Here is a 26,910-nt window from a genome sequence, read left to right on the forward strand (position 1 = left end):
TCAAATAAGGGCTGTCGGAGCCTCCCGATACGGACCACGTAAGCTACGTTTGAAGTTGGAGGGGGCAAGACAAGCAAGCAGCCCCAGTCTCTGTGCCTCTGTGTGAGCAGTGCCATGGGCAGATGAGGCTGAGCAACAGCTTTCCAGGCTAGCTCTTTCTGCCTGCGAGCTATCTGCAGATGTTCGCATTTTCAGAGCAGGGCTGCCGGAGACTCCCGATACGGACCACGTAATCTACGTTTGAAGTTTGAGGGGGCAAGACAAGCAAGCAGCCCTAGTCTCTGTGCCTCTGTGCGAGCAGTGCCATGGGCAGATGAGGCTGAGCAACAGCTTTCCAGGCTAGCTCTTTCTGCCTGCGAGCTATCTGCAGACGTTCGCATTTTCGGAGCAGGGCTGCCGAAAGCGCCCGGCACGGACCACCTAAGCTACGTTTGAAGTTTGAGGGGGCAGGACAAGCAAGCAGCCCCAGTCTCTGTGCCTCTGTGCGAGAAGTGCCATGGGCAGATGAGGCTGAGCAACAGTTTTCCAGGCTAGCTCTTTCTGCCTGCGAGCTATCTGCAGACGTTCACATTTTCGGAGCAGGGCTGATGGAGGCGCCCGGCACGGGCCACCTAAGCTACATTTGAAGTTTGAGGGGGCAAGACAAGCAAGCAGCCCCAGTCTCTGTGCCTCTGTGCGAGCAGTGCCATGGGCAGATGAGGCTGAGCAACAGCTTTCCAGGCTAGCTCTTTCTGCCTGCGAGCTATCTGCAGACGTTCGCATTTTCGGAGCAGGGCTGCCAAAGTCGCCCGGCACAAACAGCCAAAAGATACGTTTGAAGTTTGAGGGGGCAAGACAAGCAAGCAGCCCCAGTCTCTGTGCCTCTGTGCGAATAGTGCCATGGGCAGATGAGGCTGAGCAACAGCTTTCCAGGCTAGCTGTTTCTGCCTGCGAGCTATCTGCAGACGTTCGCATTTTCGGAGCAGGGCTGCCAGAGGCGCCCGGCACAGACCACCTAAGCTACATTTGAAGTTTGAGGGGACAAGACAAGCAAGCAGCCCCAGTCTCTGTGCCTCTGTGCGAGCAGTGCCATGGGCAGATGAGGCTGAGCAACAGCTTTCCAGGCTAGCTCTTTCTGCCTGCGAGCTATCTGCAGACGTTCACATTTTTGGAGCAGCGCTGCCGCAAGCACCCGGCACGGAACACCAAAGCTACGTTTGAAGTTTGAGGGGACAAGACAAGCAAGCAGCCCCAGTCTCTGTGCCTCTGTGCGAGCAGTGCCATGGGCAGATGAGGCTGAGCAACAGCTTTCCAGGCTAGCTCTTTCTGCCTGCGAGCTATCTGCAGACGTTCACATTTTTGGAGCAGTGCTGCCGCAAGCACCCGGCACGGAACACCAAAGCTACGTTTGAAGTTTGAGGGGACAAGACAAGCAAGCAGCCCCAGTCTCTGTGCCTCTGTGCGAGCAGTGCCATGGGCAGATGAGTCTGAGCAACAGCTTTCCAGGCTACCTATTTCTGCCTGCGAGCTATCTGCAGACGTTCGCATTTTCGAAGCAGGGCTGCCAAAGGCGCCCGGCACGGACCACCTAAGCTACGTTTGAAGTTTGAGGGAAGAAGACAAGTAAGCAGCCCCAGTCTCTGTGCCTCTGTGCGAGCAGTGCCATGGGCAGATGAGGCTGAGCAACAGCTTTCCAGGCTAGCTCTTTCTGCCTGCGAGCTATCTGCAGACGTTCGCATTTTCGGAGCAGGGCTGCCGGAAGCGCCCGGCACGGACCACCTAAGCTACGTTTGAAGTTTGAGGGGGCAAGACAAGCAAGCAGCCCCAGTCTCTGTGCCTCTGTGCGAGCAGTGCCATGGGCAGATGAGGCTGAGCAACAGCTTTCCAGGCTAGCTCTTTCTGCCTGCGATCTATCTGCAGATGTTCGCATTTTCGGAGCAGGGCTGCCGGAGACTCCCGATACGGACCACGTAATCTACGTTTGAAGTTTGAGGGGGCAAGACAAGCAAGCAGCCCCAGTCTCTGTGCCTCTGTGCGAGCAGTGCCATGGGCAGATGAGGCTGAGCAACAGCTTTCCAGGCTAGCTCTTTCTGCCTGCGAGCTATCTGCAGACGTTCGCATTTTCGGAGCAGGGCTGCCGGAGGCGCCCGGCACGGACCACCTAAACTACGTTTGAAGTTTGAGGGGGCAAGACAAGCAAGCAGCCCCAGTCTCTGTGCCTCTGTGCGAGCAGTGCCATGGGCAGATGAGGCTGAGCAACTGCTTTCCAGGCTAGCTCTTTCTGCCTGCGAGCTATCTGCAGACGTTCGCATTTTCGGAGCAGGGCTGCCAAAGTCGCCCGGCAGAAACAGCCAAAAGATACGTTTGAAGTTTGAGGGGGCAAGACAAGCAAGCAGCCCCAGTCTCTGTGCCTCTGTGCGAGCAGTGCCATGGGCAGATGAGGCTGAGCAACAGCTTTCCAGGCTAGCTCTTTCTGCCTTCGAGCTATCTGCAGACGTTCGCATTTTCGGAGCAGGCTGCCGGAGGCGCCCGGCACGGACCACCTAAGCTACATTTGAAGTTTGAGGTGGCAAAACAAGCAAGCAGCCCCAGTCTCTGTGCCTCTGTGCGAGCAGTGCCATGGGCAGATGAGGCTGAGCAACAGCTTTCCAGGCTAGCTCTTTCTGGCTGCGAGCTATCTGCAGACGTTCACATTTTTGGAGCAGCGCTGCCGCAAGCACCCGGCACGGAACACCAAAGCTACGTTTGAAGTTTGAGTGGACAAGACAAGCAAGCAGCCCCAGTCTCTGTGCCTCTGTGCGAGCAGTGCCATGGGCAGATGAGGCTGAGCAACAGCTTTCCAGGCTACCTTTTTCTGCCTGCGAGCTATCTGCAGACGTTCGCATTTTCGGAGCTGGGCTGCCGGAGGCGCCCGGCACGGACCACCTAAGCTACGTTTGAAGTTTGAGGGAACAAGACAAGTAATCAGCCCCAGTCTCTGTGCCTCTGTGCGAGCAGTGCCATGGGCAGGTGAGGCTGAGCAACAGCTTTCCAGGCTAGCTCTTTCTGCCTGCGAGCTATCTGCAGACGTTCGCATTTTCGGAGCAGGGCTGCCGGAAGCGCCCGGCAAGGACCACCTAAACTACGTTTGAAGTTTGAGGGGGCAAGACAAGCAAGCAGCCCCAGTCTCTGTGCCTCTGTGCGAGCAGTGCCATGGGCAGATGAGCCTGAGCAACAGCTTTCCAGGCTAGCTCTTTCTGCCTGCGAGCTATCTGCAGACGTTCGCATTTTCGGAGCAGCGCTGCCGCAAGCACCCGGCACAGAACACCAAAGCTACGTTTGAATTTTGAGGGGACAAGACAAGCAAGCAGTGCCAGTCTCTGTGCCTCTGTGTGAGCAGTGCCATGGGCAGATGAGGCTGAGCAAGAGCTTTCCAGGCTAGCTCTTTCTGCCTGCGAGCTATCTGCAGACGTTCGCATTTTCGGAGCAGGGCTGCCGGAGGCGACCGGCACAGACCACCTAAGCTACGTTTGAAGTTTGAGGGGACAAGACAAGCAAGCAGCCCCAGTCTCTGTGCCTCTGTGCGAGCAGTGCCTTGGGCAGATGAGGCTGAGCAACAGCTTTCCAGGCTAGCTCTTTCTGGCTGCGAGCTATCTGCAGACGTTCGCATTTTCGGAGCAGGGCTGCCAAAGGCGCCCGGCAGAAACAGCCAAAAGATACGTTTGAATTTTGAGGGGGCAAGACAAGCAAGCAGCCCCAGTCTCTGTGCCTCTGTGCGAGCAGTGCCATGGGCAGATGAGGCTGAGCAACAGCTTTCCAGGCTAGCTCTTTCTGCCTTCGAGCTATCTGCAGACGTTCGCATTTTCGGAGCAGGCTGCCGGAGGCGCCCGGCACGGACCACCTAAGGTACGTTTGAAGTTTGAGGGGGCAAAACAAGCAAGCAGCCCCAGTCTCTGTGCCTCTGTGCGAGCAGTGCCATGGGCAGATGAGGCTGAGCAACAGCTTTCCAGGCTAGCTCTTTCTGGCTGCGAGCTCTCTGCAGACGTTCGCATTTTCGGAGCAGGGCTGCCGAAAGCGCCCGGCACGGACCACCTAAGCTACGTTTAAAGTTTGAGAGGACAAGACAAGCAAGCAGCCCCAGTCTCTGTGCCTCTGTGCGAGCAGTGCCATGGGCAGATGAGGCTGAGCAACAGCTTTCCAGGCTAGCTCTTTCTGCCTGCGAGCTATCTGCAGACGTTCGCAATTTCAAATAAGGGCTGTCGGAGCCTCCCGATACGGACCACGTAAGATACGTTTCAAGTTGGAGGGGGCAAGACAAGCAAGCAGCCCCAGTCTCTGTGCCTCTGTGCGAGCAGTGCCATGGGCAGATGAGGCTGAGCAACAGCTTTCCAGGCTAGCTCTTTCTGCCTGCGAGCTATCTGCAGACGTTCGCATTTTCGGAGCAGGGCTGCCAAAATCGCCCGGCACAAACAGCCAAAAGATACGTTTGAAGTTTGAGGGGGCAAGACAAGCAAGCAGCCCCAGTCTCTGTGCCTCTGTGCGAACAGTGCCATGGGCAGATGAGGCTGAGCAACAGCTTTCCAGGCTAGCTCTTTCTGCCTGCGAGCTATCTGCAGACGTTCGCATTTTCGGAGCAGGGCTGCCAGAGGCGCCCGGCACAGACCACCTAAGCTACATTTGAAGTTTGAGGGAACAAGACAAGTAAGCAGCCCCAGTCTCTGTGCCTCTGTGCGAGCAGTGCCATGGCCAGATGAGGCTGAGCAACAGCTTTCCAGGCTAGCTCTTTCTGCCTGCGAGCTATCTGCAGACGTTCACATTTTTGAGGCAGGGCTGCTGGAGGCGCCCGGCACGGACCACCCAAGCTACATTTGAAGTTTGAAGGGACAAGACAAGCAAGCAGCCCCAGTCTCTGTGCCTCTGTGCGAGCAGTGCCATGGGCAGATGAGGCTGAGCAACAGCTTTCCAGGCTAGCTCTTTCTGCCTGCGAGCTATCTGCAGACGTTCGCAATTTCAAATAAGGGCTGTCGGAGCCTCCCGATACGGACCACGTAAGCTACGTTTGAAGTTGGAGGGGGCAAGACAAGCAAGCAGCCCCAGTCTCTGTGCCTCTGTGTGAGCAGTGCCATGGGCAGATGAGGCTGAGCAACAGCTTTCCAGGCTAGCTCTTTCTGCCTGCGAGCTATCTGCAGATGTTCGCATTTTCGGAGCATGGCTGCCGGAGACTCCCGATACGGACCACGTAATCTACGTTTGAAATTTGAGGGGGCAAGACAAGCAAGCAGCCCCAGTCTCTGTGCCTCTGTGCGAGCAGTGCCATGGGCAGATGAGGCTGAGCAACAGCTTTCCAGGCTAGCTCTTTCTGCCTGCGAGCTATCTGCAGACGTTCGCATTTTCGGAGCAGGGCTGCCAAAGGCGCCCGGCACAAACAGCCAAAAGATATGTTTGAAGTTTGAGGGGGCAAGACAAGCAAGCAGCCCCATTCTCTGTGCCTCTGTGCGAGCAGTGCCATGGGCAGATGAGGCTGAGCAACAGCTTTCCAGGCTAGCTCCTTCTGCCTGCGAGCTATCTGCAGACGTTCGCATTTTCGGAGCAGGGCTGCCGGAAGCGCCCGGCACGGACCACCTAAGCTACGTTTGAAGTTTGAGGGGGCAAGACAAGCAAGCAGCCCCAGTCTCTGTGCCTCTGTGCGAGCAGTGCCATGGGCAGATGAGGCTGAGCAACAGCTTTCCAGGCTAGCTCTTTCTGCCTGCGATCTATCTACACATGTTCGCATTTTCGGAGCAGGGCTGCCGGAGGCGCCCGGCAGAGACCACCTAAGCTACGTTTGAAGTTTGAGGGGACAAGACAAGCAAGCAGCCCCAGTCTCTGTGCCTCTGTGCGAGCAGTGCCTTGGGCAGATGAGGCTGAGCAACAGCTTTCCAGGCTAGCTCTTTCTGCCTGCGAGCTATCTGCAGACGTTCGCATTTTCGGAGCAGGCTGCCGGAGGCGCCCGGCACGGACCACCTAAGCTACGTTTGAAGTTTGAGGTGGCAAAACAAGCAAGCAGCCCCAGTCTCTGTGCCTCTGTGCGAGCAGTGCCATGGGCAGATGAGGCTGAGCAACAGCTTTCCAGGCTAGCTCTTTCTGGCTGCGAGCTATCTGCAGACGTTCACATTTTTGGAGCAGCGCTGCCGCAAGCACCCGGCACGGAACACCAAAGCTACGTTTGAAGTTTGAGGGGACAAGACAAGCAAGCAGCCCCAGTCTCTGTGCCTCTGTGCGAGCAGTGCCATGGGCAGATGAGGCTGAGCAACAGCTTTCCAGGCTACCTTTTTCTGCCTGCGAGCTATCTGCAGACGTTCGCATTTTCGGAGCAGGGCTGCCAAAGGCGCCCGGCACAAACAGCCAAAAGATACGTTTGAAGTTTGAGGGGGCAAGACAAGCTAGCAGCGCCAGTCTCTGTGCCTCTGTGTGAGCAGTGCCATGGGCATATGAGGCTGAGCAACAGCTTTCCAGGCTAGCTCTTTCTGCCTGCGAGCTATCTGCAGACGTTCGCATTTTCGGAGCTGGGCTGCCGGAGGCGCCCGGCACGGACCACCTAAGCTACGTTTGAAGTTTGAGGGAACAAGACAAGTAATCAGCCCCAGTCTCTGTGCCTCTGTGCGAGCAGTGCCATGGGCAGGTGAGGCTGAGCAACAGCTTTCCAGGCTAGCTCTTTCTGCCTGCGAGCTATCTGCAGACGTTCGCATTTTCGGAGCAGGGCTGCCGGAAGCGCCCGGCAAGGACCACCTAAACTACGTTTGAAGTTTGAGGGGGCAAGACAAGCAAGCAGCCCCAGTCTCTGTGCCTCTGTGCGAGCAGTGCCATGGGCAGATGAGCCTGAGCAACAGCTTTCCAGGCTAGCTCTTTCTGCCTGCGAGCTATCTGCAGACGTTCGCATTTTCGGAGCAGCGCTGCCGCAAGCACCCGGCACAGAACACCAAAGCTACGTTTGAATTTTGAGGGGACAAGACAAGCAAGCAGTGCCAGTCTCTGTGCCTCTGTGCGAGCAGTGCCATGGGCAGATGAGGCTGAGCAACAGCTTTCCAGGCTAGCTCTTTCTGCCTGCGAGCTATCTGCAGAAGTTCGCATTTTCGGAGCAGGGCTGCCGGAGGCGACCGGCACAGACCACCTAAGCTACGTTTGAAGTTTGAGGGGACAAGACAAGCAAGCAGCCCCAGTCTCTGTGCCTCTGTGCGAGCAGTGCCTTGGGCAGATGAGGCTGAGCAACAGCTTTCCAGGCTAGCTCTTTCTGCCTGCGAGCTATCTGCAGACGTTCGCATTTTCGGAGCAGGGCTGCCAAAGGCGCCCGGCAGAAACAGCCAAAAGATACGTTTGAATTTTGAGGGGGCAAGACAAGCAAGCAGCGCCAGTCTCTGTGCCTCTGTGGGAGCAGTGCCATGGGCAGATGAGGCTGAGCAACAGCTTTCCAGGCTAGCTCTTTCTGCCTTCGAGCTATCTGCAGACGTTCGCATTTTCGGAGCAGGCTGCCGGAGGCGCCCGGCACGGACCACCTAAGCTACGTTTGAAGTTTGAGGGGACAAGACAAGCAAGCAGCCCCAGTCTCTGTGCCTCTGTGCGAGCAGTGCCATGGGCAGATGAGGCTGAGCAACAGCTTTCCAGGCTAGCTCTTTCTGCCTGCGAGCTATTTGCAGACGTTCGCAATTTCAAATAAGGGCTGTCGGAGCCTCCCGATACGGACCACGTAAGATACGTTTGAAGTTTGAGGGGGCAAGACAAGCAAGCAGCCCCAGTCTCTGTGCCTCTGTGCGAGCAGTGCCATGGGCAGATGAGGCTGAGCAACAGCTTTCCAGGCTAGCTCTTTCTGCCTGCGAGCTATCTGCAGACGTTCGCATTTTCGGAGCAGGGCTGCCAAAGTCGCCCGGCACAAACAGCCAAAAGATACGTTTGAAGTTTGAGGGGGCAAGACAAGCAAGCAGCCCCAGTCTCTGTGCCTCTGTGCGAACAGTGCCATGGGCAGATGAGGCTGAGCAACAGCTTTCCAGGCTAGCTCTTTCTGCCTGCGAGCTATCTGCAGACGTTCGCATTTTCGGAGCAGGGCTGCCAGAGGCGCCCGGCAGAGACCACCTAAGCTACATTTGAAGTTTGAGGGGACAAGACAAGTAAGCAGCCCCAGTCTCTGTGCCTCTGTGCGAGCAGTGCCATGGCCAGATGAGGCTGAGCAACAGCTTTCCAGGCTAGCTCTTTCTGCCTGCGAGCTATCTGCAGACGTTCACATTTTTGGAGCAGGGCTGCTGGAGGCGCCCGGCACGGACCACCCAAGCTACATTTGAAGTTTGAGGGGACAAGACAAGCAAGCAGCCCCAGTCTCTGTGCCTCTGTGCGAGCAGTGCCATGGGCAGATGAGGCTGAGCAACAGCTTTCCAGGCTAGCTCTTTCTGCCTGCGAGCTATCTGCAGACGTTCGCAATTTCAAATAAGGGCTGTCGGAGCCTCCCGATACGGACCACGTAAGCTACGTTTGAAGTTGGAGGGGGCAAGACAAGCAAGCAGCCCCAGTCTCTGTGCCTCTGTGTGAGCAGTGCCATGGGCAGATGAGGCTGAGCAACAGCTTTCCAGGCTAGCTCTTTCTGCCTGCGAGCTATCTGCAGATGTTCGCATTTTCGGAGCAGGGCTGCCGGAGACTCCCGATACGGACCACGTAATCTACGTTTGAAGTTTGAGGGGGCAAGACAAGCAAGCAGCCCCAGTCTCTGTGCCTCTGTGCGAGCAGTGCCATGGGCAGATGAGGCTGAGCAACAGCTTTCCAGGCTAGCTCTTTCTGCCTGCGAGCTATCTGCAGACGTTCGCATTTTCGGAGCAGGGCTGCCAAAGGCGCCCGGCACAAACAGCCAAAAGATATGTTTGAAGTTTGAGGGGGCAAGACAAGCAAGCAGCCCCAGTCTCTGTGCCTCTGTGCGAGCAGTGCCATGGGCAGATGAGGCTGAGCAACAGCTTTCCAGGCTAGCTGTTTCTGCCTGCGAGCTATCTGCAGACGTTCGCATTTTCGGAGCAGGCTGCCGGAGGCGCCCGGCACGGACCACCTAAGTTACGTTTGAAGTTTGAGGTGGCAAAACAAGCAAGCAGCCCCAGTCTCTGTGCCTCTGTGCGAGCAGTGCCATGGGCAGATGAGGCTGAGCAACAGCTTTCCAGGCTAGCTCTTTCTGGCTGCGAGCTATCTGCAGACGTTCACATTTTTGGAGCAGCGCTGCCGCAAGCACCCGGCACGGAACACCAAAGCTACGTTTGAAGTTTGAGGGGACAAGACAAGCAAGCAGCCCCAGTCTCTGTGCCTCTGTGCGAGCAGTGCCATGGGCAGATGAGGCTGAGCAACAGCTTTCCAGGCTACCTATTTCTGCCTGCGAGCTATCTGCAGACGTTCGCATTTTCGGTGCAGGGCTGCCAAAGGCGCCCGGCAGAAACAGCCAAAAGATACGTTTGAAGTTTGAGGGGGCAAGACAAGCTAGCAGCGCCAGTCTCTGTGCCTCTGTGGGAGCAGTGCCATGGGCAGATGAGGCTGAGCAACAGCTTTCCAGGCTAGCTCTTTCTGCCTGCGAGCTATCTGCAGACGTTCGCATTTTCGGAGCTGGGCTGCCGGAGGCGCCCGGCACGGACCACCTAAGCTACGTTTGAAGTTTGAGGGAACAAGACAAGTAATCAGCCCCAGTCTCTGTGCCTCTGTGCGAGCAGTGCCATGGGCAGATGAGGCTGAGCAACAGCTTTCCAGGCTAGCTCTTTCTGCCTGCGAGCTATATGCAGACGTTCGCATTTTCGGAGCAGGGCTGCCGGAGGCACCCGGCACGGACCACCTAAACTACGTTTGAAGTTTGAGGGGGCAAGACAAGCAAGCAGCCCCAGTCTCTGTGCCTCTGTGCGAGCAGTGCCATGGGCAGATGAGGCTGAGCAACAGCTTTCCAGGCTAGCTCTTTCTGCCTGCGAACTATCTGCAGACGTTCGCATTTTCGGAGCAGCGCTGCCGCAAGCACCCGTCACGGAACACCTAAGCTACGTTTGAAGTTTGAGGGGGCAAGACAAGCAAGCAGCCCCAGTCTCTGTGCCTCTGTGCGAGCAGTGCCATGGGCAGATGAGGCTGAGCAACAGCTTTCCAGGCTAGCTCTTTCTGCCTGCGAGCTATCTGCAGACGTTCGCAATTTCAAATAAGGGCTGTCGGAGCCTCCCGATATGGACCACGTAAGCTACGTTTGAAGTTGGAGAGGGCAAGACAAGCAAGCAGCCCCAGTCTCTGTGCCTCTGTGTGAGCAGTGCCATGGGCAGATGAGGCTGAGCAATAGCTTTCCAGGCTAGCTCTTTCTGCCTGCGAGCTATCTGCAGATGTTTCGCATTTTCGGAGCAGGGCTGCCGGAAGCGCCCGGCACGGACCACATAACCTACGTTTGAAGTTTGAGGTGGCAAGACAAGCAAGCAGCCCCAGTCTCCGTGCCTGTGTGTGAGCAATGCCATGGACAGGTGAGGCTGAGCAACAGCTTTCCAGGCTAGCTCTTTCTGCCTGCGAGCTATCTGCAGACGTTCGCATTTTCGGAGCAGGGCTGCCAAAGGCGCCCGGCACAAACAGCCAAAAGATACGTTTGAAGTTTGAGGGGGCAAGACAAGCTAGCAGCGCCAGTCTCTGTGCCTCTGTGGGAGCAGTGCCATGGGCAGATGAGGCTGAGCAACAGCTTTCCAGGCTAGCTCTTTCTGCCTGCGAGCTATCTGCAGACGTTCGCATTTTCGGAGCTGGGCTGCCGGAGGCGCCCGGCACGGACCACGTAAGCTACGTTTGAAGTTGGAGGGGGCAAGACAAGCAAGCAGCCCCAGTCTCTGTGCCTCTGTGTGAGCAGTGCCATGGGCAGATGAGGCTGAGCAACAGCTTTCCAGGCTAGCTCTTTCTGCCTGCGAGCTATCTGCAGATGTTCGCATTTTCGGAGCAGGGCTGCCGGAGACTCCCGATACGGACCACGTAATCTACGTTTGAAGTTTGAGGGGGCAAGACAAGCAAGCAGCCCCAGTCTCTGTGCCTCTGTGCGAGCAGTGCCATGGGCAGATGAGGCTGAGCAACAGCTTTCCAGGCTAGCTCTTTCTGCCTGCGAGCTATCTGCAGACGTTCGCATTTTCGGAGCAGGGCTGCCAAAGGCGCCCGGCACAAACAGCCAAAAGATATGTTTGAAGTTTGAGGGGGCAAGACAAGCAAGCAGCCCCAGTCTCTGTGCCTCTGTGCGAGCAGTGCCATGGGCAGATGAGGCTGAGCAACAGCTTTCCAGGCTAGCTGTTTCTGCCTGCGAGCTATCTGCAGACGTTCGCATTTTCGGAGCAGGCTGCCGGAGGCGCCCGGCACGGACCACCTAAGTTACGTTTGAAGTTTGAGGTGGCAAAACAAGCAAGCAGCCCCAGTCTCTGTGCCTCTGTGCGAGCAGTGCCATGGGCAGATGAGGCTGAGCAACAGCTTTCCAGGCTAGCTCTTTCTGGCTGCGAGCTATCTGCAGACGTTCACATTTTTGGAGCAGCGCTGCCGCAAGCACCCGGCACGGAACACCAAAGCTACGTTTGAAGTTTGAGGGGACAAGACAAGCAAGCAGCCCCAGTCTCTGTGCCTCTGTGCGAGCAGTGCCATGGGCAGATGAGGCTGAGCAACAGCTTTCCAGGCTACCTATTTCTGCCTGCGAGCTATCTGCAGACGTTCGCATTTTCGGTGCAGGGCTGCCAAAGGCGCCCGGCAGAAACAGCCAAAAGATACGTTTGAAGTTTGAGGGGGCAAGACAAGCTAGCAGCGCCAGTCTCTGTGCCTCTGTGGGAGCAGTGCCATGGGCAGATGAGGCTGAGCAACAGCTTTCCAGGCTAGCTCTTTCTGCCTGCGAGCTATCTGCAGACGTTCGCATTTTCGGAGCTGGGCTGCCGGAGGCGCCCGGCACGGACCACCTAAGCTACGTTTGAAGTTTGAGGGAACAAGACAAGTAATCAGCCCCAGTCTCTGTGCCTCTGTGCGAGCAGTGCCATGGGCAGATGAGGCTGAGCAACAGCTTTCCAGGCTAGCTCTTTCTGCCTGCGAGCTATATGCAGACGTTCGCATTTTCGGAGCAGGGCTGCCGGAGGCACCCGGCACGGACCACCTAAACTACGTTTGAAGTTTGAGGGGGCAAGACAAGCAAGCAGCCCCAGTCTCTGTGCCTCTGTGCGAGCAGTGCCATGGGCAGATGAGGCTGAGCAACAGCTTTCCAGGCTAGCTCTTTCTGCCTGCGAACTATCTGCAGACGTTCGCATTTTCGGAGCAGCGCTGCCGCAAGCACCCGTCACGGAACACCTAAGCTACGTTTGAAGTTTGAGGGGGCAAGACAAGCAAGCAGCCCCAGTCTCTGTGCCTCTGTGCGAGCAGTGCCATGGGCAGATGAGGCTGAGCAACAGCTTTCCAGGCTAGCTCTTTCTGCCTGCGAGCTATCTGCAGACGTTCGCAATTTCAAATAAGGGCTGTCGGAGCCTCCCGATATGGACCACGTAAGCTACGTTTGAAGTTGGAGAGGGCAAGACAAGCAAGCAGCCCCAGTCTCTGTGCCTCTGTGTGAGCAGTGCCATGGGCAGATGAGGCTGAGCAATAGCTTTCCAGGCTAGCTCTTTCTGCCTGCGAGCTATCTGCAGATGTTTCGCATTTTCGGAGCAGGGCTGCCGGAAGCGCCCGGCACGGACCACATAACCTACGTTTGAAGTTTGAGGTGGCAAGACAAGCAAGCAGCCCCAGTCTCCGTGCCTGTGTGTGAGCAATGCCATGGACAGGTGAGGCTGAGCAACAGCTTTCCAGGCTAGCTCTTTCTGCCTGCGAGCTATATGCAGACGTTCGCATTTTCGGAGCAGGGCTGCCAAAGGCGCCCGGCACAAACAGCCAAAAGATACGTTTGAAGTTTGAGGGGGCAAGACAAGCTAGCAGCGCCAGTCTCTGTGCCTCTGTGGGAGCAGTGCCATGGGCAGATGAGGCTGAGCAACAGCTTTCCAGGCTAGCTCTTTCTGCCTGCGAGCTATCTGCAGACGTTCGCATTTTCGGAGCTGGGCTGCCGGAGGCGCCCGGCACGGACCACCTAAGCTACGTTTGAAGTTTGAGGGGGCAAGACATGTAATCAGCCCCAGTCTCTGTGCCTCTGTGCGAGCAGTGCCATGGGCAGATGAGGCTGAGCAGCAGCTTTCCAGGCTAGCTCTTTCTGCCTGCGAGCTATCTGCAGACGTTCGCATTTTCGGAGCAGGGCTGCCGGAGGCGCCCGGCACGGACCACCTAAACTACGTTTGAAGTTTGAGGGGGCAAGACAAGCAAGCAGCCCCAGTCTCTGTGCCTCTGTGCGAGCAGTGCCATGGGCAGATGAGGCTGAGCAACAGCTTTCCAGGCTAGCTCTTTCTGCCTGCGAGCTATCTGCAGACGTTCGCATTTTCGGAGCAGGGCTGCCAAAGGCGCCCGGCAGAAACAGCCAAAAGATACGTTTTAAGTTTGAGGGGACAAGACAAGCAAGCAGCCCCAGTCTCTGTGCCTCTGTGCGAGCAGTGCCATGGGCAGATGAGGCTGAGCAACAGCTTTCCAGGCTAGCTCTTTCTGCCTGCGAGCTATCTGCAGACGTTCGCATTTTCGGAGCAGCGCTGCCGCAAGCACCCGGCACGGACCGCCTAAGCTACGTTTGAAGGTTGAGGGGACAAGACAAGCAAGCAGCGCCAGTCTCTGTGCCTCTGTGCGAACAGTTCCATGGGCAGAGGAGGCTGAGCAACAGCTTTCCAGGCTAGCTCTTTCTGCCTGCGAGCTATCTGCAGATGTTCGCATTTTCGGAGCAGGGCTGCCGGAGGCGCCCGGCACAGACCACCTAAGCTACGTTTGAAGTTTCAGGGGACAAGACAAGCAAGCAGCCCCAGTCTCTGTGCCTCTGTGCGAGCAGTGCCATGGGCAGATGAGGCTGAGCAACAGCTTTCCAGGCTAGCTCTTTCTGCCTGCGAGCTATCTGCAGACGTTCGCATTTTCGGAGCAGGGCTGCCAAAGTCGCCCGGCACAAACAGCCAAAAGATACGTTTTAAGTTTGAGGGGACAAGACAAGCAAGCAGCCCCAGTCTCTGTGCCTCTGTGCGAGCAGTGCCATGGGCAGATGAGGCTGAGCAACAGCTTTCCAGGCTAGCTCTTTCTGCCTGCGAGCTATCTGCAGACGTTCGCATTTTCGGAGCAGCGCTGCCGCAAGCACCCGGCACGGACCGCCTAAGCTACGTTTGAAGGTTGAGGGGACAAGACAAGCAAGCAGCGCCAGTCTCTGTGCCTCTGTGCGAACAGTTCCATGGGCAGAGGAGGCTGAGCAACAGCTTTCCAGGCTAGCTCTTTCTGCCTGCGAGCTATCTGCAGATGTTCGCATTTTCGGAGCAGGGCTGCCGGAGGCGCCCGGCACAGACCACCTAAGCTACGTTTGAAGTTTGAGGGGACAAGACAAGCAAGCAGCCCCAGTCTCTGTGCCTCTGTGCGAGCAGTGCCATGGGCAGATGAGGCTGAGCAACAGCTTTCCAGGCTAGCTCTTTCTGCCTGCGAGCTATCTGCAGACGTTCGCATTTTCGGAGCAGGGCTGCCGGAGGCGCCCGGCACGGACCACCTAAGCTACGTTTGAAGTTTGAGGGGGCAAGACAAGCAAGCAGCCCCAGTCTCTGTGCCTCTGTGCGAGCAGTGCCATGGGCAGATGAGGCTGAGCAACAGCTTTCCAGGCTAGCTCTTTCTGCCTGCGAGCTATCTGCAGACGTTCGCATTTTCGGAGCAGGGCTGCCGGAGGCGCCCGGCACGGACCACCTAAACTACGTTTGAAGTTTGAGGGGGCAAGACAAGCAAGCAGCCCCAGTCTCTGTGCCTCTGTGCGAGCAGTGCCATGGGCAGATGAGGCTGAGCAACAGCTTTCCAGGCTAGCTCTTTCTGCCTGCGAGCTATCTGCAGACGTTCGCATTTTCGGAGCAGGGCTGCCAAAGGCGCCCCGCACAAACAGCCAAAAGATACGTTTTAAGTTTGAGGGGACAAGACAAGCAAGCAGCCCCAGTCTCTGTGCCTCTGTGCGAGCAGTGCCATGGGCAGATGAGGCTGAGCAACAGCTTTCCAGGCTAGCTCTTTCTGCCTGCGAGCTATCTGCAGACGTTCGCATTTTCGGAGCAGCGCTGCCGCAAGCACCCGGCACGGAACACCAAAGCTACGTTTGAATTTTGAGGGGACAAGACAAGCAAGCAGCCCCAGTCTCTGTGCCTCTGTGCGAGCAGTGCCATGGGCAGATGAGGCTGAGCAACAGCTTTCCAGGCTAGCTCTTTCTGCCTTCGAGCTATCTGCAGACGTTCGCATTTTCGGAGCAGGCTGCCGGAGGCGCCCGGCACGGACCACCTAAGCTACGTTTCAAGTTTGAGGTGGCAAAACAAGCAAGCAGCCCCAGTCTCTGTGCCTCTGTGCGAGCAGTGCCATGGGCAGATGAGGCTGAGCAACAGCTTTCCAGGCTAGCTCTTTCTGCCTGCGAACTATCTGCAGACGTTCGCAATTTCAAATAAGGGCTGTCGGAGCCTCCCGATACGGACCACGTAAGCTACGTTTGAAGTTGGAGGGGGCAAGACAAGCAAGCAGCCCCAGTCTCTGTGCCTCTGTGTGAGCAGTGCCATGGGCAGATGAGGCTGAGCAATAGCTTTCCAGGCTAGCTCTTTCTGCCTGCGAGCTATCTGCAGACGTTCGCATTTTCGGAGCAGGGCTGCCGCAAGCACCCGGCACGGAACACCAAATCTACGTTTGAAGTTTGAGGAGACAAGACAAGCAAGCAGCCCCAGTCTCTGTGCCTCTGTGTGAGCAGTGCCATGGGCAGATGAGGCTGAGCAACAGCTTTCCAGGCTAGCTCTTTCTGCCTGCGAGCTATCTGCAGATGTTCGCATTTTCGGAGCAGGGCTGCCGGAAGCGCCCGGCACGGACCACATAAGCTACGTTTGAAGTTTGAGGTGGCAAGACAAGCAAACAGCCCCAGTCTCTGTGCCTGTGTGTGAGCAGTGCCATGGGCAGATGAGGCTGAGCAACAGCTTTCCAGGCTAGCTCTTTCTGTCTGCGAGCTATCTGCAGACGTTCGCATTTTCGGAGCAGGGCTGCCAAAGGCGCCCGGCACAAACAGCCAAAAGATACGTTTTAAGTTTGAGGGGACAAGACAAGCAAGCAGCCCCAGTCTCTGTGCCTCTGTGCGAGCAGTGCCATGTGCAGATGAGGCTGAGCAACAGCTTTCCAGGCTAGCTCTTTCTGCCTGCGAGTTATCTGCAGACGTTCGCATTTTCGGAGCAGGCTGCCGAAGGCGCCCGACAAGGACCACCTAAGCTACGTTTGAAGTTTGAGGGGACAAGACAAGCAAGCAGCCCCAGTCTCTGTGCCTCTGTGCGAGCAGTGCCATGGGCAGATGAGGCTGAGCAACAGCTTTCCAGGCCAGCACTTTCTGCCTGCGAGCTATCTGCAGACGTTCGCATTTTCAGAGCAGGGCTACCGGAGGCGCCCGGCAAGGACCACCTAAGCTACGTTTGAAGTTTGAGGGGACAAGACAAGCAAGCAGCCCCAGTCTCTGTGCCTCTGTGCGAGCAGTGCCATGGCCAGATGAGGCTGAGCAACAGCTTTCCAGGCTAGCTCTTTCTGGCTGCGAGCTATCTGAAGACGTTCGCGTTTTCGGAGCAGGGCTGCTGTAGGCGGACGACACGGAACACCTAAGATACGTTTGAAGTTTGAGGGGACAAGACAAGCAAGCAGCCCCAGTCTCTGTGCCTCTGTGCGAGCAGTGCCATGGGCAGATGAGGCTGAGCAACAGCTTTCCAGGCTAGCTCTTTCTGGCTGCGAGCTATCTGCAGACGTTCGCATTTTCGGAGCAGGGCTGCCGGATGCGCCCGGCACGGACCAGCTAAGCTACGTTTGAAGTATGAGGGGACAAGACAAGCAAGCAGCCCCAGTCTCTGTGCCTCCGTGCGAGCAGTGCCATGGGCAGATGAGGCTGAGCAACAGCTTTCCAGGCTAGCTCTTTCTGCCTGCGAGCTATCTGCAGACGTTCGCATTTTCGGAGCAGCGCTGCCGCAAGCACCCGGCATGGAACACCAAAGCTACGTTTGAAGTTTGAGGAGACAAGACAAGCAAGCAGCCCCAGTCTCTGTGCCTGTGTGTGAGCAGTGCCATGGGCAGATGAGGCTGAGCAACAGCTTTCCAGGCTAGCTCTTTCTGCCTGCGAGCTATCTGCAGACGTTTGCATTTTCGGAGCAGGGCTGCCGGAGGCGCCCGGCACGGACCACCCAAGATACGTTTGAAGTTTGAGGGGGCAAGACAAGCAAGCAGCCCCAGTCTCTGTGCCTCTGTGCGAGCAGTGCCATGGGCAGATGAGGCTGAGCAACAGCTTTCCAGGCTAGCTCTTTCTGCCTGCGAGCTATCTGCAGACGTTTGCATTTTCGGAGCAGGGCTGCCGGAGGCGCCCATCACAGACCACCTAAGCTACGTTTGAAGTTTGAGGGGGCAAGACAAGCAAGCAGCCCCAGTCACTGTGCCTCTGTGCGAGCAGTGCCATGGCCAGATGAGGCTGAGCAACATCTTTCCAGGCTAGATTTTTCTGCCTGCGAGCTATCTGCAGACGTTTGCATTTTCGGAGCAAGGCTGCCGGAGGCGCCCGGCACGGACCACCTAAGCTACGTTTGAAGTTTGAGGGGGCAAGACAAGCAAGCAGCCCCAGTCTCTGTGCCTCTGTGCGAGCAGTGCCATGGGCAGATGAGGCTGAGCAACAGCTTTCCAGGCTAGCTCTTTCTGGCTGCCAGCTATCTGCAGATGTTGGCATTTTCGGAGCACGGCTGCCAAAGGCGCCCGGCACAAACAGCCAAAAGATACTTTAGAAGTTTGAGGAGGCAAGACAAGCAAGCAGCCCCAGTCTCTGTGCCTCTGTGCGAACAGTGCCATGGGCAGATGAGGCTGAGCAACAGCTTTCCAGGCTAGCTCTTTCTGCCTGCGAGCTATCTGCAGATGTTCGCATTTTCGGAGCAGGGCTGCCGGAGGCGCCCGGCACAGACCACCTAAGCTACGTTTGAAGTTTGAGGGGACAAGACAAGCAAGCAGCCCCAGTCTCTGTGCCTCTGTGCGAGCAGTGCCTTGGGCAGATGAGGCTGAGCAACAGCTTTCCAGGCTAGCTCTTTCTGCCTGCGAGCTATCTGCAGACGTTCGCATTTTCGGAGCAGGGCTGCCTAAGTCGCCCGGCAGAAACAGCCAAAAGACACGTTTGAATTTTGAGGGGGCAAGACAAGCAAGCAGCCCCAGTCTCTGTGCCTCTGTGCGAGCAGTGCCATGGGCAGATGAGGCTGAGCAACAGCTTTCCAGGCTAGCTCTTTCTGCCTTCGTGCTATCTGCAGACGTTCGCATTTTCGGAGCAGGCTGCCGGAGGCGCCCGGCACGGACCACCTAAGCTACGTTTGAAGTTTGATGTGGCAAAACAAGCAAGCAGCCCCAGTCTCTGTGCCTCTGTGCGAGCAGTGCCTTGGGCAGATGAGGCTGAGCAACAGCTTTCCAGGCCAGCACTTTCTGCCTGCGAGCTATCTGCAGACGTTTGCATTTTCAGAGCAGGGCTACCGGAGGCGCCCGGCAAGGACCACCTAAGCTACGTTTGAAGTTTGAGGGGACAAGACAAGCAAGCAGCCCCAGTCTCTGTGCCTCTGTGTGAGCAGTGCCATGGCCAGATGAGGCTGAGCAACAGCTTTCCAGGCTAGCTCTTTCTGCCTGCGAGCTATCTGCAGATGTTCGCATTTTCGGAGCAGGGCTGCCGGAAGCGCCCGGCACGGACCACATAAGCTACGTTTGAAGTTTGAGGTGGCAAGACAAGCAAGCAGCCCCAGTCTCTGTGCCTGTGTGTGAGCAGTGCCATGGGCAGATGAGGCTGAGCAACAGCTTTCCAGGCTAGCTCTTTCTGCCTGCGAGCTATCTGCAGACGTTCGCATTTTCGGAGCAGGGCTGCCAAAGGCGCCCGGCACAAACAGCCAAAAGATACGTTTTAAGTTTGAGGGGACAAGACAAGCAAGCAGCCCCAGTCTCTGTGCCTCTGTGCGAGCAGTGCCATGGGCAGATGAGGCTGAGCAACAGCTTTCCAGGCTAGCTCTTTCTGCCTGCGAGTTATCTGCAGACGTTCGCATTTTCGGAGCAGGCTGCCGAAGGCGCCGGGCAAGGACCACCTAAGCTACGTTTGAAGTTTGAGGGGACAAGACAAGCAAGCAGCCCCAGTCTCTGTGCCTCTGTGCGAGCAGTGCCATGGGCAGATGAGGCTGAGCAACAGCTTTCCAGGCCAGCACTTTCTGCCTGCGAGCTATCTGCAGACGTTCGCATTTTCAGAGCAGGGCTACCGGAGGCGCCCGGCAAGGACCACCTAAGCTACGTTTGAAGTTTGAGGGGACAAGACAAGCAAGCAGCCCCAGTCTCTGTGCCTCTGTGCGAGCAGTGCCATGGGCAGATGAGGCTGAGCAACAGCTTTCCAGGCTAGCTCTTTCTGCCTGCGAGCTATCTGAAGACGTTCGCGTTTTCGGAGCAGGGCTGCTGTAGGCGGACGGCACGGAACACCTAAGATACGTTTGAAGTTTGAGGGGGCAAGACAAGCAAGCAGCCCCAGTCTCTGTGCCTCTGTGCGAGCAGTGCCATGGGCAGATGAGGCTGAGCAACAGCTTTCCAGGCTAGCTCTTTCTGGCTGCGAGTTATCTGCAGACGTTCGCATTTTCGGTGCAGGGCTGCCGGATGCGCCCGGCACGGACCAGCTAAGCTACGTTTGAAGTATGAGGGGACAAGACAAGCAAGCAGCCCCAGTCTCTGTGCCTCCGTGCGAGCAGTGCCATGGGCAGATGAGGCTGAGCAACAGCTTTCCAGGCTAGCTCTTTCTGCCTGCGAGCTATCTGCAGACGTTCGCATTTTCGGAGCAGCGCTGCCGCAAGCACCCGGCACGGAACACCAAAGCTACGTTTGAAGTTTGAGGAGACAAGACAAGCAAGCAGCCCCAGTCTCTGTGCCTGTGTGTGAGCAGTGCCATGGGCAGATGAGGCTGAGCAACAGCTTTCCAGGCTAGCTCTTTCTGCCTGTGAGCTATCTGCAGACGTACGCATTTTCAGAGCAGGGCTGCCGGAGGCGCCCGGCACGGACCACCCAAGATACGTTTGAAGTTTGAGGGGACAAGACAAGCAAGCAGCCCCAGTCTCTGTGCCTCTGTGCGAGCAGTGCCATGGGTAGATGAGGCTGAGCAACAGCTTTGCAGGCTAGCTCTTTCTGCCTGCGAGTTATCTGCAGACGTTCGCATTTTCGGAGCAGGGCTACCAAAGGCGCCCGGCACAAACAGCCAAAAGATACGTTTGAAGTTTGAGGGGGCAAGACAAGCAAGCAGCCCCAGTCTCTGTGCCTCTGTGCGAGCAGTGCCATGGGCAGATGAGGCTGAGCAACAGCTTTCCAGGCTAGCTCTTTCTGCCTGCGAGCTATCTGCAGACGTTCGCATTTTCGGAGCAGGGCTACCAAAGGCGCCCGGCACAAACAGCCAAAAGATACGTTTGAAGTTTGAGGGGGCAAGACAAGCAAGCAGCCCCAGTCTCTGTGCCTCTGTGCGAGCAGTGCCATGGGCAGATGAGGCTGAGCAACAGCTTTCCAGGCTAGCTCTTTCTGCCTGCGAGCTATCTGCAGACGTTTGCATTTTCGGAGCAGGGCTGCCGGAGGCGCCCATCACAGACCACCTAAGCTACGTTTGAAGTTTGAGGGGGCAAGACAAGCAAGCAGCCCCAGTCACTGTGCCTCTGTGCGAGCAGTGCCATGGCCAGATGAGGCTGAGCAACATCTTTCCAGGCTAGATTTTTCTGCCTGCGAGCTATCTGCAGACGTTCGCATTTTCGGAGCAGGGCTGCCGGAGGCGCCCGGCACGGACCACCTAAGCTACGTTTGAAGTTTGAGGGGGCAAGACAAGCAAGCAGCCCCAGTCTCTGTGCCTCTGTGCGAGCAGTGCCATGGGCAGATGAGGCTGAGCAACAGCTTTCCAGGCTAGCTCTTTCTGGCTGCCAGCTATCTGCAGATGTTCGCATTTTCGGAGCACGGCTGCCAAAGGCGCCCGGCACAAACAGCCAAAAGATACTTTTGAAGTTTGAGGAGGCAAGACAAGCAAGCAGCCCCAGTCTCTGTGCCTCTGTGCGAACAGTGCCATGGGCAGATGAGGCTGAGCAACAGCTTTCCAGGCTAGCTCTTTCTGCCTGCGAGCTATCTGCAGATGTTCGCATTTTCGGAGCAGGGCTGCCGGAGGCGCCCGTCACGGACCACCTAAGCTACGTTTGAAGTTTGAGGGGACAAGACAAGCAAGCAGCCCCAGTCTCTGTGCCTCTGTGCGAGCAGTGCCTTGGGCAGATGAGGCTGAGCAACAGCTTTCCAGGCTAGCTCTTTCTGCCTGCGAGCTATCTGCAGACGTTCGCATTTTCGGAGCACGGCTGCCTAAGTCGCCTGGCAGAAACAGCCAAAAGACACGTTTGAATTTTGAGGGGGCAAGACAAGCAAGCAGCCCCAGTCTCTGTGCCTCTGTGCGAGCAGTGCCATGGGCAGATGAGGCTGAGCAACAGCTTTCCAGGCTAGCTCTTTCTGCCTTCGTGCTATCTGCAGACGTTCGCATTTTCGGAGCAGGCTGCCGGAGGCGCCCGGCACGGACCACCTAAGCTACGTTTGAAGTTTGATGTGGCAAAACAAGCAAGCAGCCCCAGTCTCTGTGCCTCTGTGCGAGCAGTGCCTTGGGCAGATGAGGCTGAGCAACAGCTTTCCAGGCTAGCTCTTTCTGCCTGCGAGCTATCTGCAGACGTTCGCATTTTCGGAGCATGGCTGCCGGAGGCGCACGACACGGACCACCTAAGCTACATTTGAAGTTTGAGGGGGCAAGACAAGCAAGCAGCCCCAGTCTCTGTGCCTCTGTGCGAGCAGTGCCATGAGCAGATGAGGCTGAGCAACAGCTTTCCAGGCTAGCTCTTTCTGGCTGCGAGCTATCTGCAGACGTTCGCAATTTCAAATAAGGGCTGTCGGAGCCTCCCGATACGGACCACGTAAGCTACGTTTGAAGTTGGAGAGGGCAAGACAAGCAAGCAGCCCCAGTCTCTGTGCCTCTGTGCGAGCAGTGCCATGAGCAGATGAGGCTGAGCAACAGCTTTCCAGGCTAGCTCTTTCTGCCTGCGAGCTATCTGCAGACGTTCGCGTTTTCGGAGCAGGGCTGCTGTAGGCGGACGGCACGGAACACCTAAGATACGTTTGAATTTTGAGGGGACAAGACAAGCAAGCAGTCCCAGTCTCTGTGCCTCTGTGCGAGCAGTGCCATGGGCAGATGAGGCTGAGCAACAGCTTTCCAGGCTAGCTCTTTCTGCCTGTGAGCTATCTGCAGACGTTCACATTTTCGGTACAGGGCTGCCGGAAGCGCCCGGCACGGACCACGTAAGATACATTTGAAGTTTGAGGTGACAAGACAAGCAAGCAGCCCCAGTCTCTGTGCCTCTGTGCGAGCAGTGCCATGGGCAGATGAGGCTGAGCAACAGCTTTCCAGGCTAGCTCTTTCTGCCTGCGAGCTATCTGCAGACGTTCGCATTTTCGGAGCAGGGCTGCCGGATGCGCCCGGCACGGACCACCTAAGCTACGTTTGAATTTTGAGGGGACAAGACAAGCAAGCAGCCCCAGTCTCTGTGCCTCCGTGCGAGCAGTGCCATGGGCAGATGAGGCTGAGCAACAGCTTTCCAGGCTAGCTCTCTCTGCCTGCGAGCTATCTGCAGACGTTCGCATTTTAGGAGCAGCGCTGCCGGAAGCGCCCGGCACGGACCACATAAGCTACGTTTGAAGTTTGAGGTGGCAAGACAAGCAAGCAGCCCCAGTCTCTGTGCCTGTGTGTGAGCAGTGCCATGGGCAGATGAGGCTGAGCAACAGCTTTCCAGGCTAGCTCTTTCTGCCTGCGAGCTATCTGCAGACGTACGCATTTTCGGAGCAGGGCTGCCGGAGGCGCCTGGCACGGACCACCCAAGATACGTTTGAAGTTTGAGGGGACAAGACAAGCAAGCAGCCCCAGTCTCTGTGCCTCTGTGCGAGCAGTGCCATGGGCAGATGAGGCTGAGCAACAGCTTTGCAGGCTAGCTCTTTCTGCCTGCGAGCTATCTGCAGACGTTTGCCTTTTCGTAGCAGGGCTGCCGGAGGCGCCCGGCACGGACCACCTAAGCTACGTTTGAAGTTTGAGGGGGCAAGACAAGCAAGCAGCCCCAGTCTCTATGCCTCTGTGCGAGCAGTGCCATGGGCAGATGAGGCTGAGCAACATCTTTCCACGCTAGATTTTTCTGGCTGCGAGCTATCTGCAGACGTTTGCATTTTCGGAGCAGGGCTGCCGGAGGCGCCCGGCACGGACCACCTAAACTACGTTTGAAGTTTGAGGGGGCAAGACAAGCAAGCAGCCCCAGTCTCTGTGCCTCTGTGCGAGCAGTGCCATGGGCAGATGAGGCTGAGCAACAGCTTTCCAGGCTAGCTCTTTCTGCCTGCGAGCTATCTGCAGACGTTCGCATTTTCGGAGCAGGGCTGCCAAAGGCGCCCGGCACAAACAGCCAAAAGATACGTTTGAAGTTTGAGGGGGCAAGACAAGCAAGCAGCCCCAGTCTCTGTGCCTCTGTGCGAGCAGTGCCATGGGCAGATGAGGCTGAGCAACAGCTTTCCAGGCTAGCTCTTTCTGCCTGCGAGCTATCTGCAGACGTTTGCATTTTCGGAGCAGGGCTGCCGGAGGCACCCATCACAGACCACCTAAGCTACGTTTGAAGTTTGAGGGGGCAAGACAAGCAAGCAGCCCCAGTCACTGTGCCTCTGTGCGAGCAGTGCCATGGGCAGATGAGGCTGAGCAACATCTTTCCAGGCTAGATTTTTCTGCCTGCGAGCTATCTGCAGACGTTTGCATTTTCGGAGCAGGGCTGCCGGAGGCGCCCGGCACGGACCACCTAAGCTACGTTTGAAGTTTGAGGGGGCAAGACAAGCAAGCAGCCCCAGTCTCTGTGCCTCTGTGCGAACAGTGCCATGGGCAGATGAGGCTGAGCAACAGCTTTCCAGGCTAGCTCTTTCTGGCTGCCAGCTATCTGCAGATGTTCGCATTTTCGGAGCACGGCTGCCAAAGGCGCCCGGCACAAACAGCCAAAAGATACTTTTGAAGTTTGAGGAGGCAAGACAAGCAAGCAGCCCCAGTCTCTGTGCCTCTGTGCGAGCAGTGCCATGGGCAGATGAGGCTGAGCAACAGCTTTCCAGGCTAGCTCTTTCTGCCTGCGAGCTATCTGCAGACGTTCGCATTTTCGGAGCAGGGCTGCTGAAAGCGCCCGGCACGGGCCACCTAAGATACATTTGAAGTTTGAGGAGGCAAGACAAGCAAGCAGCCCCAGTCTCTGTGCCTCTGTGCGAGCAGTGCCATGGGCAGATGAGGCTGAGCAACAGCTTTGCAGGCTAGCTATTTCTGCCTGCGAGCTATCTGCAGACGTTCGCATTTTCGGAACTGGGCTGCCGGAGGCGCCCGGCACGGACCACCTAAGCTACGTTTGAAGTTTGAGGGGACAAGACAAGTAAGCAGCCCCAGTCTCTGTGCCTCTGTGCGAGCAGTGCCATGGGCAGATGAGGCTGAGCAACACCTTTCCAGGCTACCTATTTCTGCCTGCGAGCTATCTGCAGACGTTCGCATTTTCGGAGCAGGGCTGACGGAGGCGCCCGGCTCAAACAGCCAAAAGATACGTTTGAAGTTTGAGGGGGCAAGACAAGCAAGCAGCCCCAGTCTCTGTGCCTCTGTGCGAGCAGTGCCATGGGCAGATGAGGCTGAGCAACAGCTTTCCAGGCTAGCCCTTTCTGCCTGCGAGCTATCTGCAGACGTTCGCATTTTCGGAGCAGAGCTGCCGGAGGCGCCCTGCACGGAACACCTAAGCTACGTTTGAAGTTTGAGGGGGCCAGACCAGCAAGCAGCCCCAGTCTCTGTGCCTCTATGCGAGCAGTGCCATGGCCAGATGAGGCTGAGCAACAGCTTTCCAGGCTAGCTCCTTCTGCCTGCGATCTCTCTGCAGACGTTCACATTTTCGGAGCAGGGCTGACGGAGGCGCCCGGAACGGGCCACCTAAGCTACATTTGAATTTTGAGGTGGCAAGACAAGCAAGCAGCCCCAGTCTCTGTGCCTCTGTGCGAGCAGTGCCATGGGCAGATGAGGCTGAGCAACAGCTTTACAGGCTAGCTCTTTCTGCCTGCGAGCTATCTGCAGACATTCGCATTTTCGGAGCAGGGCTGCCGGAGGCGCCCGGCAAGAACCACCTAAGCTACGTTTGAAGTTTGAGGGGACAAGACAAGTAAGCAGCCCCAGTCTCTGTGCCTCTGTGCGAGCAGTGCCATGGGCAGATGAGGCTGAGCAACAACTTTCCAGGCTAGCTCTTTCTGCCTGCGAGCTATCTGCAGACGTTCGCATTTTCGGAGCAGGGCTGAGTGAAGCGCCCGGCACGGAACACCAAACTAACGTTTGAAGTTTGAGGGGACAAGACAGGCAAGCAGCCCCAGTCTCTGTGCCTCTGTGCGAGCAGTGCCATGGGCAGATGAGGCTGAGCAACAGCTTTCCAGGTTAGCTCTTTCTGGCTGCGAGCTGTCTGCAGACGTTCGCATTTTTGGAGCAGTGCTGCCAAAGGCGCCCGGCAAAAACAATCAAAAGATACGTTTGAAGTTTGAGGGGACAAGACAAGCAAGCAGCCCCAGTCTCTGTGCCTCTGTGCGAACAGTGCCATGGGCAGATGAGGCTGAGCAACAGCTTTCCAGGCTAGCTCTTTCTGCCTGCGAGCTATCTGCAGACGTTCGCATTTTCGGAGCAGGGCTGACGGAAGCGCCCGGCACGGACCACCTAAGCTACGTTTGAAGTTTGAGGGGGCAAGACAAGCAAGCAGCCCCAGTCTCTGTGCCTCTGTGCGAGCAGTGCCATGGGCAGATGAGGCTGAGCAACAGCTTTCCAGGCTAGCTCTTTCTCTTAAGCTGTGAGCTATCTGCAGACGTTTGCATTTTCGGAGCAGCGCTGCCGCAAGCACCCGGCACGGAACACCTAAGCTACGTTTGAAGTTTGAGGGGGGAAGACAAGCAAGCAGCCCCAGTCTCTGTGCCTCTGTGCGAGCAGTGCCATGGGCAGATGAGGCTGAGCAATAGCTTTCCAGGCTAGCTTCTTCTGCCTGCGAGCTATCTGCAGATGTTCGCATTTTCGGAGCAGGACTGCCGGAAGCGCCCGGCACGGAACACCAAACTAACGTTTGAAGTTTGAGGGGACAAGACAGGCAAGCAGCCCCAGTCTCTGTGCCTCTGTGCGAGCAGTGCCATGGGCAGATGAGGCTGAGCAACAGCTTTCCAGGTTAGCTCTTTCTGGCTGCGAGCTGTCTGCAGACGTTCGCATTTTTGGAGCAGTGCTGCCAAAGGCGCATGGCAAAAACAACCAAAAGATACGTTTGAAGTTTGAGGGGACAAGACAAGCAAGCAGCCCCAGTCTCTGTGCCTCTGTGCGAGCAGTGCCATGGGCAGATGAGGCTGAGCAACAGCTTTCCAGGCTAGCTCTTTCTGCCTGCGAGCTATCTGCAGACGTTCGCATTTTCGGAGCAGGGCTGCCGGAGGCGCCCGGCACGGACCACCTAAGCTACGTTTGAAATTTGAGTGGACAAGACAAGCAAGCAGCCCCAGTCTCTGTGCCTCTGTGCGAGCAGTGCCATGGGCAGATGAGGCTGAGCAACAGCTTTCCAGGCTAGCTCTTTCTGCCTGCGAGCTATCTGCAGACGTTCGCATTTTCGGAGCAGGGCTGCCGGAAGCGCCCGGCACGGAACACCAAACTAACGTTTGAAGTTTGAGGGGACAAGACAGGCAAGCAGCCCCAGTCTCTGTGCCTCTGTGCGAGCAGTGCCATGGGCAGATGAGGCTGAGCAACAGCTTTCC

This window comes from Opisthocomus hoazin, chromosome 10 (genome assembly GCF_030867145.1).
Source record: "Opisthocomus hoazin isolate bOpiHoa1 chromosome 10, bOpiHoa1.hap1, whole genome shotgun sequence".
Classification (NCBI taxonomy): Eukaryota; Metazoa; Chordata; class Aves; order Opisthocomiformes; family Opisthocomidae; genus Opisthocomus; species Opisthocomus hoazin.